The sequence below is a fragment of the Desmodus rotundus genome, chromosome 11, assembly GCF_022682495.2.
Source record: "Desmodus rotundus isolate HL8 chromosome 11, HLdesRot8A.1, whole genome shotgun sequence".
NCBI lineage: Eukaryota > Metazoa > Chordata > Mammalia > Chiroptera > Phyllostomidae > Desmodus > Desmodus rotundus.
Window position 1 is genome coordinate 72,406,060 of NC_071397.1, and position 14,222 is coordinate 72,420,281.

Consider the following 14,222-nt stretch of genomic DNA (forward strand, 5'->3'; position numbering starts at 1 on the left):
CAATCATGATGCAAATCCAATGCCAAGTGAAGGAGAGAGGGAAAGGAAGGAAGCAATGCTGGGTGGAAACTTCATTGACTGAAGTTCAAAGGAAAGTTTGGTGAGGCTCTTAGGAGCCAAAATTGCTGTCAGAGAAGTCCAACCCAGGAACAGGCCTGCCTTTGAATCCCTGCCATCCTCACTCATTGTCAAGAGCATCTTCTGGGAAGTGTGACCTCCATTAAAAATGTGGCAAAGGATGTCAGCAGAAGCAGCTGGGGCTCTCAGTGAACTCTGCTCTCCTCCATTCCTGCCCAGAGAGAGGCATCCTCATGGCCACTGCAGTTCACCCTTGACCCCACTACACACAGATTACAAAGGAAAGCTTTCATTGTCCTGATGGGCCTCTCTTCCTGAGGGCCAATTTGAATAATATCAATAATTTGAATGTTGAATAGGGAGGTTTGTAAGAACTATAGATAGCCCCAATCTCGCAATTGATCTCGGAATCGCCATTGTTTCCCATTCTCCCACCTCCACTATTTGTTTCAGATTCCCCTTGTCCTTGACTCACCTGGGTGGGTCATGGTGTTCCACTGTGGTATGATCCAAAGCTTCATGTGTGAAGGCAGTGACGCTTATAGCCTTCTTAGTCTGGGGTTGTGGCACTGGGCCATCGATGGTTACAATGGCATGGCAGAGCACCAACAGGTGTCTGAGTCGATTCTTCTATCTTGACCCCAGTTGTAAGAGCAACCTAACCTCCTCCTGAGGATCGGCCTCAGTTTTCCTGCCATTAAGGTGGCACCTGTTCTTGCCTGCTGGTCCCTGGCAACAAGGATTTCCACATGCCCTGGGAACAGACAGCTTGAAGGTCAATGGTACCCTCCGTGTATACTTGCCATGGTGGTGGCTTCTAAAGGCACAGCATTTCCTCAGTCAGAATCCATTGCTTCTTGATAGGTATCGCTTACCTGATACGTTTCTGATTTTCTTTAAATTTTTACCTTAATGCCACAATATCACTTTGGGATGAACTATATCTATTACCTCCTCCCAATGCATGCTCAGATTATTGAAAAAGTAGATAAAACAATGCATGTAAAGGAGATTAATGCAGGCCTCATCACAAAGTAAGAGTAAATAAATATTGAATGTTTATCCAAACCTTTCCCAATGATAAGCTATAATATACTAATAACGAACATTTTATTTTATATTGCTATTGCAGCATCTGTTTTTTATGTAACACACAGTAAGGGAGGGACAACTTGTTTTGTGCACAGCGGTAGGCCTGGACACGATGAAGATGGAATTGCCTTTAAGACATTTGGTGTTGAGCCCTATGGTCTCCAGGACCTTGTTTTATACTTAGTTTATGAAACTGCCACAGGGGCTCACTCTTACACAAGTAACTTCAACCATACCACTTCACAAGGTATGAAAACATCCTTGAACATTTAAACATGCTATTATTGAAGTGATACCATTTATTGTTTTCAGGAAAAATTATAAAAAATGCGTTATCCCAGTCATTTAATGTATAATTTGTAGTTTAATGAGTAACACAGTTTTTAACTTGTTCATAACAGATGTATATAGTTTAAATTTGCATCTAGATATTGCTCATATTTTGGATATCTAGTAAAGCAAACAGGTATTCATCTTTCTAATACTTGCTGGAAAAAATGTGGGACTTTTTATTTTGTTTTTGGTGACTGATTAAAACTTTTTACTTTATAGCCTCTGGAGTTTACATTATTTGATAGTATTGGCAAGAAGAATTTGTTAAGAAATAGTCAGTAGTGTATCTCAGTAAAAAACCAGTACTCTTAGTAGCATCAAATTTTCATTGCCCAGAGACAAAAAAACCCCCACAAAAACCCCAAACCCTCATATTCTTTCTTGGTCTCTTCGTTTGTCCTGTCAAAATATGTTGAATATTTAGCTTTTAATAATGTTCCTATCCTGGTGTTCTATACAATTACAGTAAAAACCCTACACTTATCAAAAATATCAGCTTCTCAGTGGTGTTTAATTCACTGGAAAAATGCACTATTTGAGCAATGGAAAATGCTCTTTAAATAATAAAATCCCAGTGGAAGAAAAATAGTGGATATTTTAAATCTTTACAGTGGAAAAGGAGACAAGGGAGTCTGAGAAGAAAGATCGAAGGGTGGGCACGGGCACAATGGTAAGAAATTTGAGAGTACAATTATCACGAGACGTTCAATGTTAGGGACATGTTCAAATATTTTTATTCCATGTGAGAGTTCTATCTCATAAGTATCAAGTTCCAAATATGAAATTTTAAATGGTTTTCTCAGTTATTCATTTTGGGGTTTTGAAGGGATGCAATTCTAAAATTGTTCCTACTGACTAAAACATAGAAAGGGCCAGGAAAAATAGTTTTTGCACACTGACTCCAAACTATTTTTAATTTTTTGGTCACTTTGGAAATTGATAGTTCTATTGTATCATTATAAACAATAACACATTCTAGTCTTCCGGAAATATTGGAAGAATGAATTCCTTTTATTTTGTGTATTATGATTTTTAGGGTAAAAAATACTGCTCTAATTTCATGATCACACAACTAAGAAATTGATTTATATTACGCTACAATGGCTTGAGGCTAGCTCTTGGGACTGGGGCAAAGAGGGCAGGTGTTGTGGCCGACCTACAGTGAGAGGCTCCAAAATCTTACCAATGAATGCATTTCCCAGGTTGACTGGCCATGGGGCCTGAAATTCACGATAGAGAATTGTTCATGAGTCCAGAAAGCCTCCGTAATACTGCGAATGTTTCACCAGCAGTCAAACTATTAATCGATTCTATTCATTTTAAAAATGATGAATGGCTAACGGCCGCGTCCTAAAGTGTGTGAGTTACTGAGGAGACAGGAGAGAACAATGATGAGAGGAGGCGGAAAGAATGTTATCAGGTCAGGTGTAGGCTTGGGAGAGGGAAGTTATGAGATGAGTTCTCAAACTGGGGAAGTGTGATAAAGACATGTGTTAGGTATTGTCATCTGGCACGCAAGGAAATGTTCCACTTTCTTCTTATTTTATGCTCCCACCCCCATATCCCAGGGGCTGTGTGGCTAATGGCTATACTTTCCGATCGTCCTTTCAACTACTTTTCTTCATGAGATTAGCTTCTACCATCAAGATGCACACATTCGAGTTCAGACAATGGTAGAAGTAGAGACCATTTTTTGTTACTTAGAGGAGCAGGCTGATAAGCCGCATGCAGCAGACGTTCCATATGTTAGGGTAGCATGTCTGTCCACGCCAGTGAGATACCTGTGGGTGAGGGGCAGCTGTGAAGTGGGTAGGGGTTTGGTACTTTCCTGACCACTAGATGGCGGTAGCGTTTCTTGACCTCTAACTTTTCCAGCACAATTTGCAAGCACCTTAATTCTGGTATTGAATTCCTTTCTGCTAAAAAACATTGAGTAATTTTTATTCTGTGACATGAATACTGACAAGGTGCAAAGATTCAGGAATTAGGGATACTAAAGAACCTACAAAGGAAGAAGGAAAATGGGTGCAAAGGGCCTGTAGAAATGAAAGAGTTGCTTCCACCAGGGAATTTATATGTGCCCTTCCACAGGAAAGTAGCCAATTTTGATAAAAAGTAATCAGAATCCTCTGAACACAGTGAGGAGTGTCAGAGGGCAACTGCAAGAACAGGGCATTTGGGAAAGGCAGAATTTGGTCGTAGGTCTGGATCGGAAGTGCTGCCCAAGGGTGCCAGACTGAGGCGGGACGGAACGACAGCCTGGGAGAAGAAAAGAACAAGGAGTGTGCAGTAGACTGTCCGCACGGAGTTTGTTGCTTGCCTACACAGTTAGCTAAATATTAGAAAAGTTTGGTGTTGGGTAAGATTTTGTATTCATTCAAGTCTGCCTTGACAATTCAACATTTTATGGCACAGACTCACAGCAGTGACAAGATTATCTCTCAAGCTCATAAATGATAAGGAGATTTTCCTCAAGAAAACAAAGAGGGTAGAAAACCTCGATGAGAAATTTAGGCCTAGATGGCTTCTTACGCATCCCTGGTAAGAAGAGGTAAAAGCCTTGTAGAAGATTCGGAGGACAAGTCGTATCAATTGGCATTTAGTGTTTTAATTTAATACATTTAGTTTAGATTCAGAAAGCCCTCAATATAAAGTATATTGGAGGTGCCACTGTTAACCTCATTGGTTGTAGGACTGTAGGACAGAATGTCAGGTAATTTTATTGTAACTCAATTAAAATAATTAATCACTAGATTCTATAACCAAGATGTAAGACTGGAGAATGAACAACACCCCAGAGTCCTGGCTTCATTCCCAGCTCAGTCAATATCCATCACAAATAAATAATCTCACTCGCCTATTTCATCTTCTCCATTATAAATCAAAAATGCTTAGAGTTACTTAGTTAAGCCCTCTGATCAAGTTGCAAAGATTAAGAAAGTAGCTGTTGTAAAGCTGTTTGTGAATCCTCAATCATAAATCATTATGCAAGGGTTATAATTATTTAGTTACTATTTAAGTAAACAACCTAAAATTATATTTAATCTTGAAATAACTGGGCAGGTAGAACTGCTTATGTAACACACACACACATACACGCTGGCTATTTATTTGCACATTTCCAATATATATTTGAAAGACATAATATTACAAAAGGCAATGCTTTCCATACGCCAGGACAAAGGTGAACATTAGAGTAAATTTGTCATTTGAAAGTTTGACATTTTTACCTGAGGTGAGAACGTTGTTGCCTGACACAATCGAAATCAGACAGAATTTAGCATTTGTCTACAGAGCTAATGCTTTAATATCCTAATAATCCAAAAACAATCCTACATATCTCAGTTCCGTGAAAAACTTCAACAATTTTCAAACAATTATCCTTTCCATTCCGATTCCCAAATATCAAATCCTTGACTTCTTTCATTTCAGACCTTAAACCAACATATTTCTTTAAATTCTATCTTTTCTCTATCTCATAATTAATTTAATTGAATAAATTTTAGTAATATGGGTGATGGATAATTTAATCAGTATACATGAAATTTTTAAATGTAAAGAAAGCATAGCTTTTACAAGTGTTAGAAGAAAAAAATCGTTAGAAATGAATTTGTGAGAAATGTTTAGTAATTCTATTAAAAGATTTAGATAAAATAAATGTTCATGAGAGAACATTTTTTATAGTGTGAAAAATTACAATAAGCTCAAATAGGTGACAAGTACAAATGAGTTTTGTTTTGTGCATATAAAGAATTACTGCACAGCTCTTTATTTGTTCATTTTGTATAATTTTAATATACGAAAAATGCTTACCTATGTTACTATGTGAAAAATACAGGATAAAAACTGTAATGTAGGATATCCCATAATTTTAAAAAACACTTAAAAGAACAACCATGAGGAAAATATCCCAAAATAGCACTGAAATTATCACAGAGCTTCATTTTATACATCCTTACATTTATTTTAATTTTATTTTTTCAAACATTCTCCATTTGCTTAACATCTTAAGAAAAATTCATCAACATGTGCATTGTAATCAAATATTTTGCTTTACTTTTGTGATGACATTTTAACACGTTATATATATTCACTTGAAATTACGTTTTTAGCATTCTATTCACTTAAATATTTTTAAATACCTCTTCTATGCTTCAAGAAGCATGAGTTTTCTGAAATCATTAAAATTATAATTGAATGTAAAAATGAGCTATTTTTATTCATGACACTTAGCTCCTTTATTTTCTAACAATTTATAAACTAAATTATTGCAGAAATGTGTATTGACCTCTAATTATATGCCAGTTGCTACACATCAGAACTGAATTCTCTATCTTTGCCTGTCATTAATTTAAAATAACTTTGATAATGTATCATGGTATTCTTTGTAATTTGTTCTAAAATATATTTTTAAGCTGCAATAGTAGATACTTAGAAATTTTCTCAGCCTTTATTCCATCCATCTTCTATTTGAAGAGGTTGAAAAGCCAAAACTTACATTTTCCGGACTTTCAAGTAGCTCAAATCCTACCAATTAGATGCATTTTCACAAAACAGAAAGTGTCCATGTGGCGGAGGTGATCCTGTGAATTCTGGCTCTCACCACTGGCTAGCAAGATTAAGGATTCCCTGTAGTAGTTGCCACTGTTCATTTTTTTTAATTGTTTTATTGTTGTTCAAGTACAGTTGTCTGCATTTACTACCCCCCCATGCCAGCCATCCCTCCCTCCTTCCCCTGATTTCAACCCCTCCCCATCACCCTGTGCCTTGGCTTTGTCCATGAGTCCTTTGTAGTTGTTCCTGAAAACCCTTCCCTCCCACCGCCATTATCTCCTCCCACCTCTCTCTGGTTACTGTCAGATTATTCTTAATTTCAATGTCTCTGGCAGCACGTATACTAAAACTGGAACGATACAGACTAGATTGGCATGGCCCCTGCGCCACTGTTCATTTTCAAGGAATAGTAGCAGCAGCCACAACTTGCCCTGCCCTCTAATCCCTGGTGGCCAGCTTCAGATGTCCATTCTGCAATGTTCTTGTGTCTGGAGACCTAGCCTGGAACAACTGTGGTGACGTTTGATGCCCCAGTTGGTCAGTTTTATCGTTTTCTTGGAGTCATTACAGGAACCCAGAACTAGAAACTGCTGGTTTACCACTTACAACAATTTTGCAAAGCATTTAAATCCTTGTATTAAAATACTTCTTGGTTGCATATCTAGAGAGTTTTCTGTTTTTAACATTAAATCGTGAGTTTTTTGTTTAGCTATGTTACCTAAAATACTCACCGAAATACATAACACAAAAAATGTAAGACAAAACAAAACAAAAACACTTTTTAAAACACAGTTCCCTCCCTCTTAATGGGTAAAGATCTTCTCTTTATTAAAATGTCTGCTTGATCGCTTCTCCGCCTTTTGGCTAAGATCAAGTGTAGTATCCGTTCCTATCAGTTTCATATTAAAATGTCTACTTGAGGCACATTTTTAGTCTTTAATTTCAGGTAGATGAGAGCTAGATAGAGTAAACACAATCTCCTGTGGCATAAATATAATAATCCTAAAGACACTGAACTTATGCAAACAGTTTTATAATTCAAAACCCTACCCTATGATATGCCAGGCTTCAGGCCCACTGAAAACCTCTCCAGACTTTCTCAGGCTTTTGAAGATTTATTGCTGAATTGTCTGCTGAAATATTTTAGCATTAGTCAATGCAGCTGCACATAAAGTAAATGCCAGCAAGATACAAGAGGGTATTTTCAACACTCCTCACATTAATAATACTCCTAAAAGTCAAAGATCGTTATGCACATAAGGAACATAGAAAGCTCGTAGAAAAATTAATAACCAAGTTAAGTAGATAGATTGACCAACAAATCAAGGTTTTTATTCAAAGAGAATATATATTTCTTCCTCAATTTTTATAACTTAATATTCAAAGAAACAGTAGATTTTAATCATAACACCTCATTGATTATTATTTTTAAGATTTTATTTATTTATTTTTAGAGAGAAGGGGAAAGAAGGAGAAAGAGAGGAAGCATGATGTAGGAGACAAGCAGCGATCAGTTGCCTCTCACACGCCCCCACCTGGGGACCTGGCCCGCAACCCAGGCATGTGTCCTGACTGGGAATCATACTGGCAACTTTTCAGTCCACAGGCCAGTGCTCAATCCACTGAGCCACACCAGCCAGGGTGACTAATTCTCAATTAGTAATTTATAAAGAATAATACTATACATAAAGTTTGGCTTATGAAAATACCATTTAATGTAGTTTGATCAACCAAAAATTAAGAATTACTTATATACAATTTAATTTTGAGTCAAATAAAAAGGATGTCAAACCATAAAAGCCAGTCATATAAAACATCAACTAGGAGAATTGGTATCTACACATAAAATAATAATCTCAGAATAAAAAACATATTTTGAAATGTCTATGCCTAAATTCACAAGTGAAATATGTAATTGACTATAGATTCATTTCCAACCTAAATGTTTCTTGTAAGGACTTTAGCATCTATGATACTTCTTTCAAGAGATGACCACATAATCTCTTACCCAGATTAAATTTTACTCATATAATAATTTGCTTAAAGAAATAGAAATTTAATTACACTGTATTGTTGTTTAATTGTTTAATTGTCGGATTGCAAACCTAAAATACCTCTCATGTAAGAAATAAATCAGTTCGGATCAGTGAGTGCATGGAAGCCAAGGGACAGTGGGGGCTGAAAACTCACCAGACAACACTCAAGGACTAGAAAGTCAGGAAACAAGGCTGCTGTCCTCCTCCTTCTGCTCTCCCCCTGTAGTCTGTTCCCGCGATTTTCAGCCTTTCTACCATCTCATGGCACACATAAACTACTACAATTCTGTGGCACACCAAAAAATATGTTTTCTGCCGATCTGACAAAGAAATCAGGTATAATTTTAATTCACTCACATCCACAACTGCTGTTGTCATTTGTTTATCTGACAACCTAAGGAAAAAGAGGTCAGTGTCCCTGACTGAATAGTTAGGTAGTGCATGTTTTAAAAATTCTTGCAGCGCTCCAGTGTGTCTGCCACCATACACCAATTGAAAATCGCTGGTCTGTTCTATCCTCTATAATCCACACAGAAGCCAGTGTCATAAATGAAATGTTGCAAAGAACCATGTCCCCACTTGCCTCCAAAGCTTCCTGAGACTCATTGTCTCATTTAAGTAAAGGCCACAATCCTTACCATAGCCTGTAAGACCTATATGGTCACCTCTCTGACTTCATCCCCCACTCAACACTATGCCTCTACCCTTGCTATTTCTAGAATAATTGTGCAGGCTCTTGCCTCAAGACCTTTTCAGGAACTGCTCCCTCTTGCTGGAGTGCTTTCTCCCCAGAAAGCTTGTTATATTCATTACCTTTTGCTTGGCAACATATTACTCCATTATGTAATGATGTAAAGAAACAAATGTTGTTACCTCACATCTCCTTGGATCAGGATTCAGAAGTAGCTTCATTAGGTGGTTCTGGTTCAAGCCTTTCCTGTGGTTGAGATTTAAAATGCTGGCCAGGATTGCAATTGTCTGAAGCTTTACGGGAATTGGACTTATGCCTAAGGCTGATCACAGGGTTGACAAGTCGATTCTGAGGCAGGCCTCAGAGACTTCTTACACATGTCTGTCTGCAGGACTCCCTGATTATACTCACAACCTAGGAGCTGGCTTCCCCAGAGTGAGGGATCCAAGAGGATGAAGTGGGATCCATATTGCTGATCCACAGATTATCTTTGGAGTCTGACTACAGCATTTACTCATTTCTTTCAGGATTCTGTTCAAATGTCTCCTGATGAGAAACACCTCATTAAGTTGCTTAAAATGGCACATTTCCAAACACCCTTCACCTTCAGCCTTTCATTTTCCTCTGTATCTCTTCTCACCTGTGTCTGTTTATTGTCGGAATCTCCCTACTAGAATACAAGCTCCGCCAGTGTGGGGACTTGGTTCTCTTCGTTGCTCTGTCCATCCTTAGTGCCTGGAATGATGCCTGACACATAGTCGGTGCCCAAGAGCTAATTGTCAAAGAAATGTCGTTAGCTAGTTAGCTAATTTTACTCCTTTTCAGGTTTCCCCAGAATAGGACACAAGGGTGAGGGAGAGAATAAGAAAGTTTTTACCCATGTCATGTAGAACGGGTGGCACAGGCTTTATAGCACACACGTATCCCCACTGTTATATGGAAGTCAAAAAGGCAGAGAGGTTACAAAGCAGCAAAGTTACTGTTTACCTAAAAGATGACCATGTATATTTAAATTAGTATATTAAGCTAGAGAACAACCCCCCCGAAAAACCCATATATTAAGAACCATAAAATAATTCTATTTATACAAATACTATATTAACATATTTTCCTTGTAAAAAATTAAAATATTTCAGAAAAAGTTTGTGTTTCCATTGCCGCTTCCTCTTAGTCCCTGAGGCCTCATGGTAGCCTTGTTATGAAGTTGCGGGTAAAAATCCCAAGCCACACACTTGAGTGTGGAAGAAATCTCATTTTGTTTTGTCATTTAATTTATATTTTGAGCTTCTGTGATGTCAAGGGGAAGAAACCATTTTTTAAACATGAATACATGGATGTGGTCATTGCTTAAAAACCTTTTAAAAAAGAGCTGTCTTTTCTTTGATATTGTTATATGAAACATCTTTGCTTATCTATAATAAAACTCTTATTGTCAGAAACTTAATCTCTGTAAGTTTAGTATGTTTTTTCTCCAATGGGTGAGATCATTAGAATCAGTCAATTTACAGTCATTTATCTCTGAACCCCCTTTTTCTAGGGGTCATGTTAGGAGATACAAGGAGTTTGCCTAACACTAAGGAACAACTAGGATGCACCTGGTTCTTAAGAGTTACCTTTCTTCTGGGAAATCTTACTTGTCATCTGCTCCCTGGCCATTGGTCCACCCTAATATTCACTAAAACATTCTTTTCTTACTCAGTCTGTGCATAATGTTTCTATGCCATCAGGATTAAATGCAAAACTTCTCATGGGCGGTAGGTTCTTAGGCAGTCCTGCACAGAAACATTTGGCCACTCTTTCTCCCTACCCAGTTTATGAATTCTCTACCTAGTCTTGGGAAGATGAACAAACACGCTCTGACCCATCACATAAACGTCTTCTCCAGCAGCCTTGGCTTCTGCCAGAAACAGTTCGTTCTAGAAACACAAAGCTTGCAGCTCTGTAGTTACCCAGACATTACCACGGCCATTTAAAGTATTTCCATGTACTATCTCAATGTCAATGTTACTTTAGACTATGAATGTTTCTAAAGTCGTCCAACTCTTTTCACCAATCTTCTCAAAGGTTTATTGCCATTGGCTTAAGATAACTTTGTTCTAAATTCAGCCTAAGGGTTTTAATGAGTATGTGGTGATGAAACGTTTTGCACGTGGATATTTTGAAATTCTGGAAAGGTCTCTAAATGAATCAATATTCATTCTCTAAAGTTAGATTATTGGCTTCTTTTCAGTATTTTTCCTGTGTATTTATTCATGTATGTTAATAGAAAAATATATATTATTATTCAATGGGGGCATCTCAAAGATGACAGTAGTATCAGTAATATCACACTGTATACTTCACATGTCAACTCCCATCGTGTTGGTCTAAACTATGTTCTAGGAGAACTTTGTAGCATAGTGTATTGGACAGAATAGTGTTTCTCGAAAATTCATGTTAACACGAAACCTGTGAATGTGACCTCATTCAGAAAAGTGTTCTTTGAATGGATGTAACAAGCTTAAAATGAGGTAATATAGTATTACGATGGGCCTGAAATCCAATGACTGGTGTTCTTATGAGAACAGGAAGTTTTGGCTGCAGAAGACACACACAGAGGAAGACAGACATGCAAAGACAGAAGCAGAAGGTAGAGCGATGCAGCTACAAGTCAAGGATGCCAAGGGTTGCCAGCAACAACCAGAAGCAGGAAAGAAGTGAGGAAGAATTCTCTAGAGCCTTCAGAGGAAGCCTGGCCCTGCTGACTTCTGGGTTTTGGGCTTCCAGACTCCAGAATTGTTAGAGAATACATTTTTACTATTTTATTATTTCGAGCCATTCAGTCTGTGGTGCTTTGTTAGGGAAGCCCAAGAAAACAAATACCCTGGTGGTTATGACTAGCAAACACGCTAAGGAGACTGTCTCAGGAAAAATCTTGGCTCCTGTGACCATTACGACTTTGGTTGAGTTATTTAAACGTTCTTGACCTCAGTTTCCACGGCTATAAAGTGGAGATAATTTCAACCTTATAGGAATGTTGTAAGAGTTATATAAATTAATTTATTAAAGAGCTTGGGATGGAGGCAAATCTGTGGCAAGCACTGAAAATTGTTAGTTATCACATACTTCATCTAAAATGCTATAGTTATTCCAATTTACTTGATCTTCCATGATTAACATATATAACTTGTTTTCAGGTTTTTCCTGTTAAAATAATCAAATAAACAACCCATGTTCATGGTAGGCATGTAGCTCTGTTTCTCAGGGTACATTACAGGAAGTAAAACTGCTGGCTTTTGGGAAATGCACAATTTTAATTATAAAAGACACTGGTTAAACCAATTCATATGCTCCTACAGTGCTTGAGTTCCTCTTTCTATACACCCTTACTAATACTTTATATTATGAGACTTTCTTATCTTTGTCAATAAGAAACATGAAAAATGGTAACATTATTAGTTTATAGTAAATTTTACCTAATTCTTGCTCTGTGACTTACTCATTTTTCCATTTTTTTACTATTTTGCTTCATTTTATTAGAAATAAAATATCTATATTGAGTACTAATCCCTTTCTATCATGTATATTAAAATATGTTATCCCCATTTATCTATCATTTGTCTTTTCACTTATTCTATGTTGGCCTCAGTTATATTTTATTTCAGATGTAGTCAAACATACTGATCTTCCTTATGTATTTTGTGTTTATGCATTTTGTATTGGAGACAATAATTTCCTGATATTGTCTTCTAATAAACTTACTGATATTTAAAAAAATAAACATGGTCCTTAATACATCTAGAATTTATTTTTGTGAAAGGTGAGAGAGAATGATTTGACCTTACTTGTAAATGGATAGTAAATTATGCTAAATTGATTTATGAAATAATCCACAATTGCCTGCTGACTTCATATATCAATTTTATCACTAAATTTCCATGTGTAAAGAGTGCTGCCTTTAATCTTTATTTATAGTGTTGCATTGAATTTTTATATCAGCGATCCATTTTACTTATTTACAGTGTATTTGGGTATCTGCAAGGGAAAATTACCTCTTTTATATTTCTTACAAAAATTTTCTTCACTGTTATGAATTTAATTTCTAAAAAATAATGTATTTGTACTTGGTGATTTCATTGACTTTGTAGCCTAGTTTCAAATTTATGACACTGAGTATTGCTACTTAATTTCATAATATACCTTCTTATTTATCTAGATGTCTTTCAATATCCTCAAGTAAATACATTTTCTCCACTAAAATATTTTTCCATGTAAGATCGCAAAGACTTAATTCTAATTGTGCCTAGTAAAGCCATCTTGGAAAAGTCAACTAATAAGGTATTTTTATTTTAAGGTAAAATAAAATATTTGGGAATAGAGGTAAGAAGACAAAGTCATATGTATAGGAAAGAAAACAAGATCAACATTACAAATCCTTACAGTAACACTTCATATCAAAATAAGATGATGCAACAAAATTACAACAGTTAAAGAAAGGAAAATTTCAATCAAGAATTTATATCTTGTCCAGTTGATCTCAAACATAAACATCACAGGCTACTTGAACTCATGTAAGAACATAGGTTTTACAATCGGTAGCAAGTTATAAAGGTAAAATCAGAACAGAAGTCTAACTCAAATTCTGTGCACTTAACTAACATACTATAGTGAGCAAAATGAAAGCCAGGGTTGTTTAAATATGTGGAAATAATGTATGGGGCCTCATCGCGGGCTCACATTTGGGCTACAGTCATTGGCTCCAAGTTTGAAACCACAACGCAGTCAGCCCTGTTGCAGATACAAATGTACAAGTGGTTTAAAAAGGGCTTTGCAGGTGCGTGGTGTGTGGATGGTTCAGTCAAAATTCATACCCGTAACTGTACAAATAGCTCGTGCAGCTCTCTTCTTTTCTTGGAAGAATGGCTTTTCTTGATCTAATAATAGGTACTTAATAGCTTAACAAGTGTTCATATCCAATTATTCTTCTAATAAAGTCTAGACTAGCAAAAATTAAGGTCATTTTATTCAGGAAAGTTCACAAACCAGACTAATAGATTAAATTACATAGTAATAAGATAAAATAATGTGTGAAGAATTATAATCTTTCAGTAATGACTTGGCAAAATGGGAAATTATGGAAAAACAAAAAAATCAAATCCATTTAAGACTGTTTCTAAATATGTTGTAAACTTCCTGTCAGTTCAGGTGTCTTACCTTGGTATCCTCTAAAGCCTCCAGCACTATACCTGTACTGCAGTTGAAAATGTTTAATACCTTTTGATTGAAACAATAAAAAAAGAGGAGACTTTAAGACTTTTGTACAAAAGAACAATTGTATATCTGTAAACTATCAACAAACAAAATATAGGAGAATATTTGTCTGACCTTGACATCATGGAGAAACTGATAACCATAGTAAAAGGCTAAGTTGAAATGCGTTCAAATTGAGAATCTTTTTC

The 14,222-nt window shown here is 36.4% G+C and overlaps 1 pseudogene; it reads left to right on the forward strand.

Moving 5' to 3' along the window:
• Positions 1-6,901: 6,901 nt before the first annotated feature.
• On the forward strand, positions 6,902-7,034 carry LOC112297444 (U2 spliceosomal RNA; annotated as a pseudogene).
• The last annotated feature ends 7,188 nt before the right edge of the window (positions 7,035-14,222 follow it).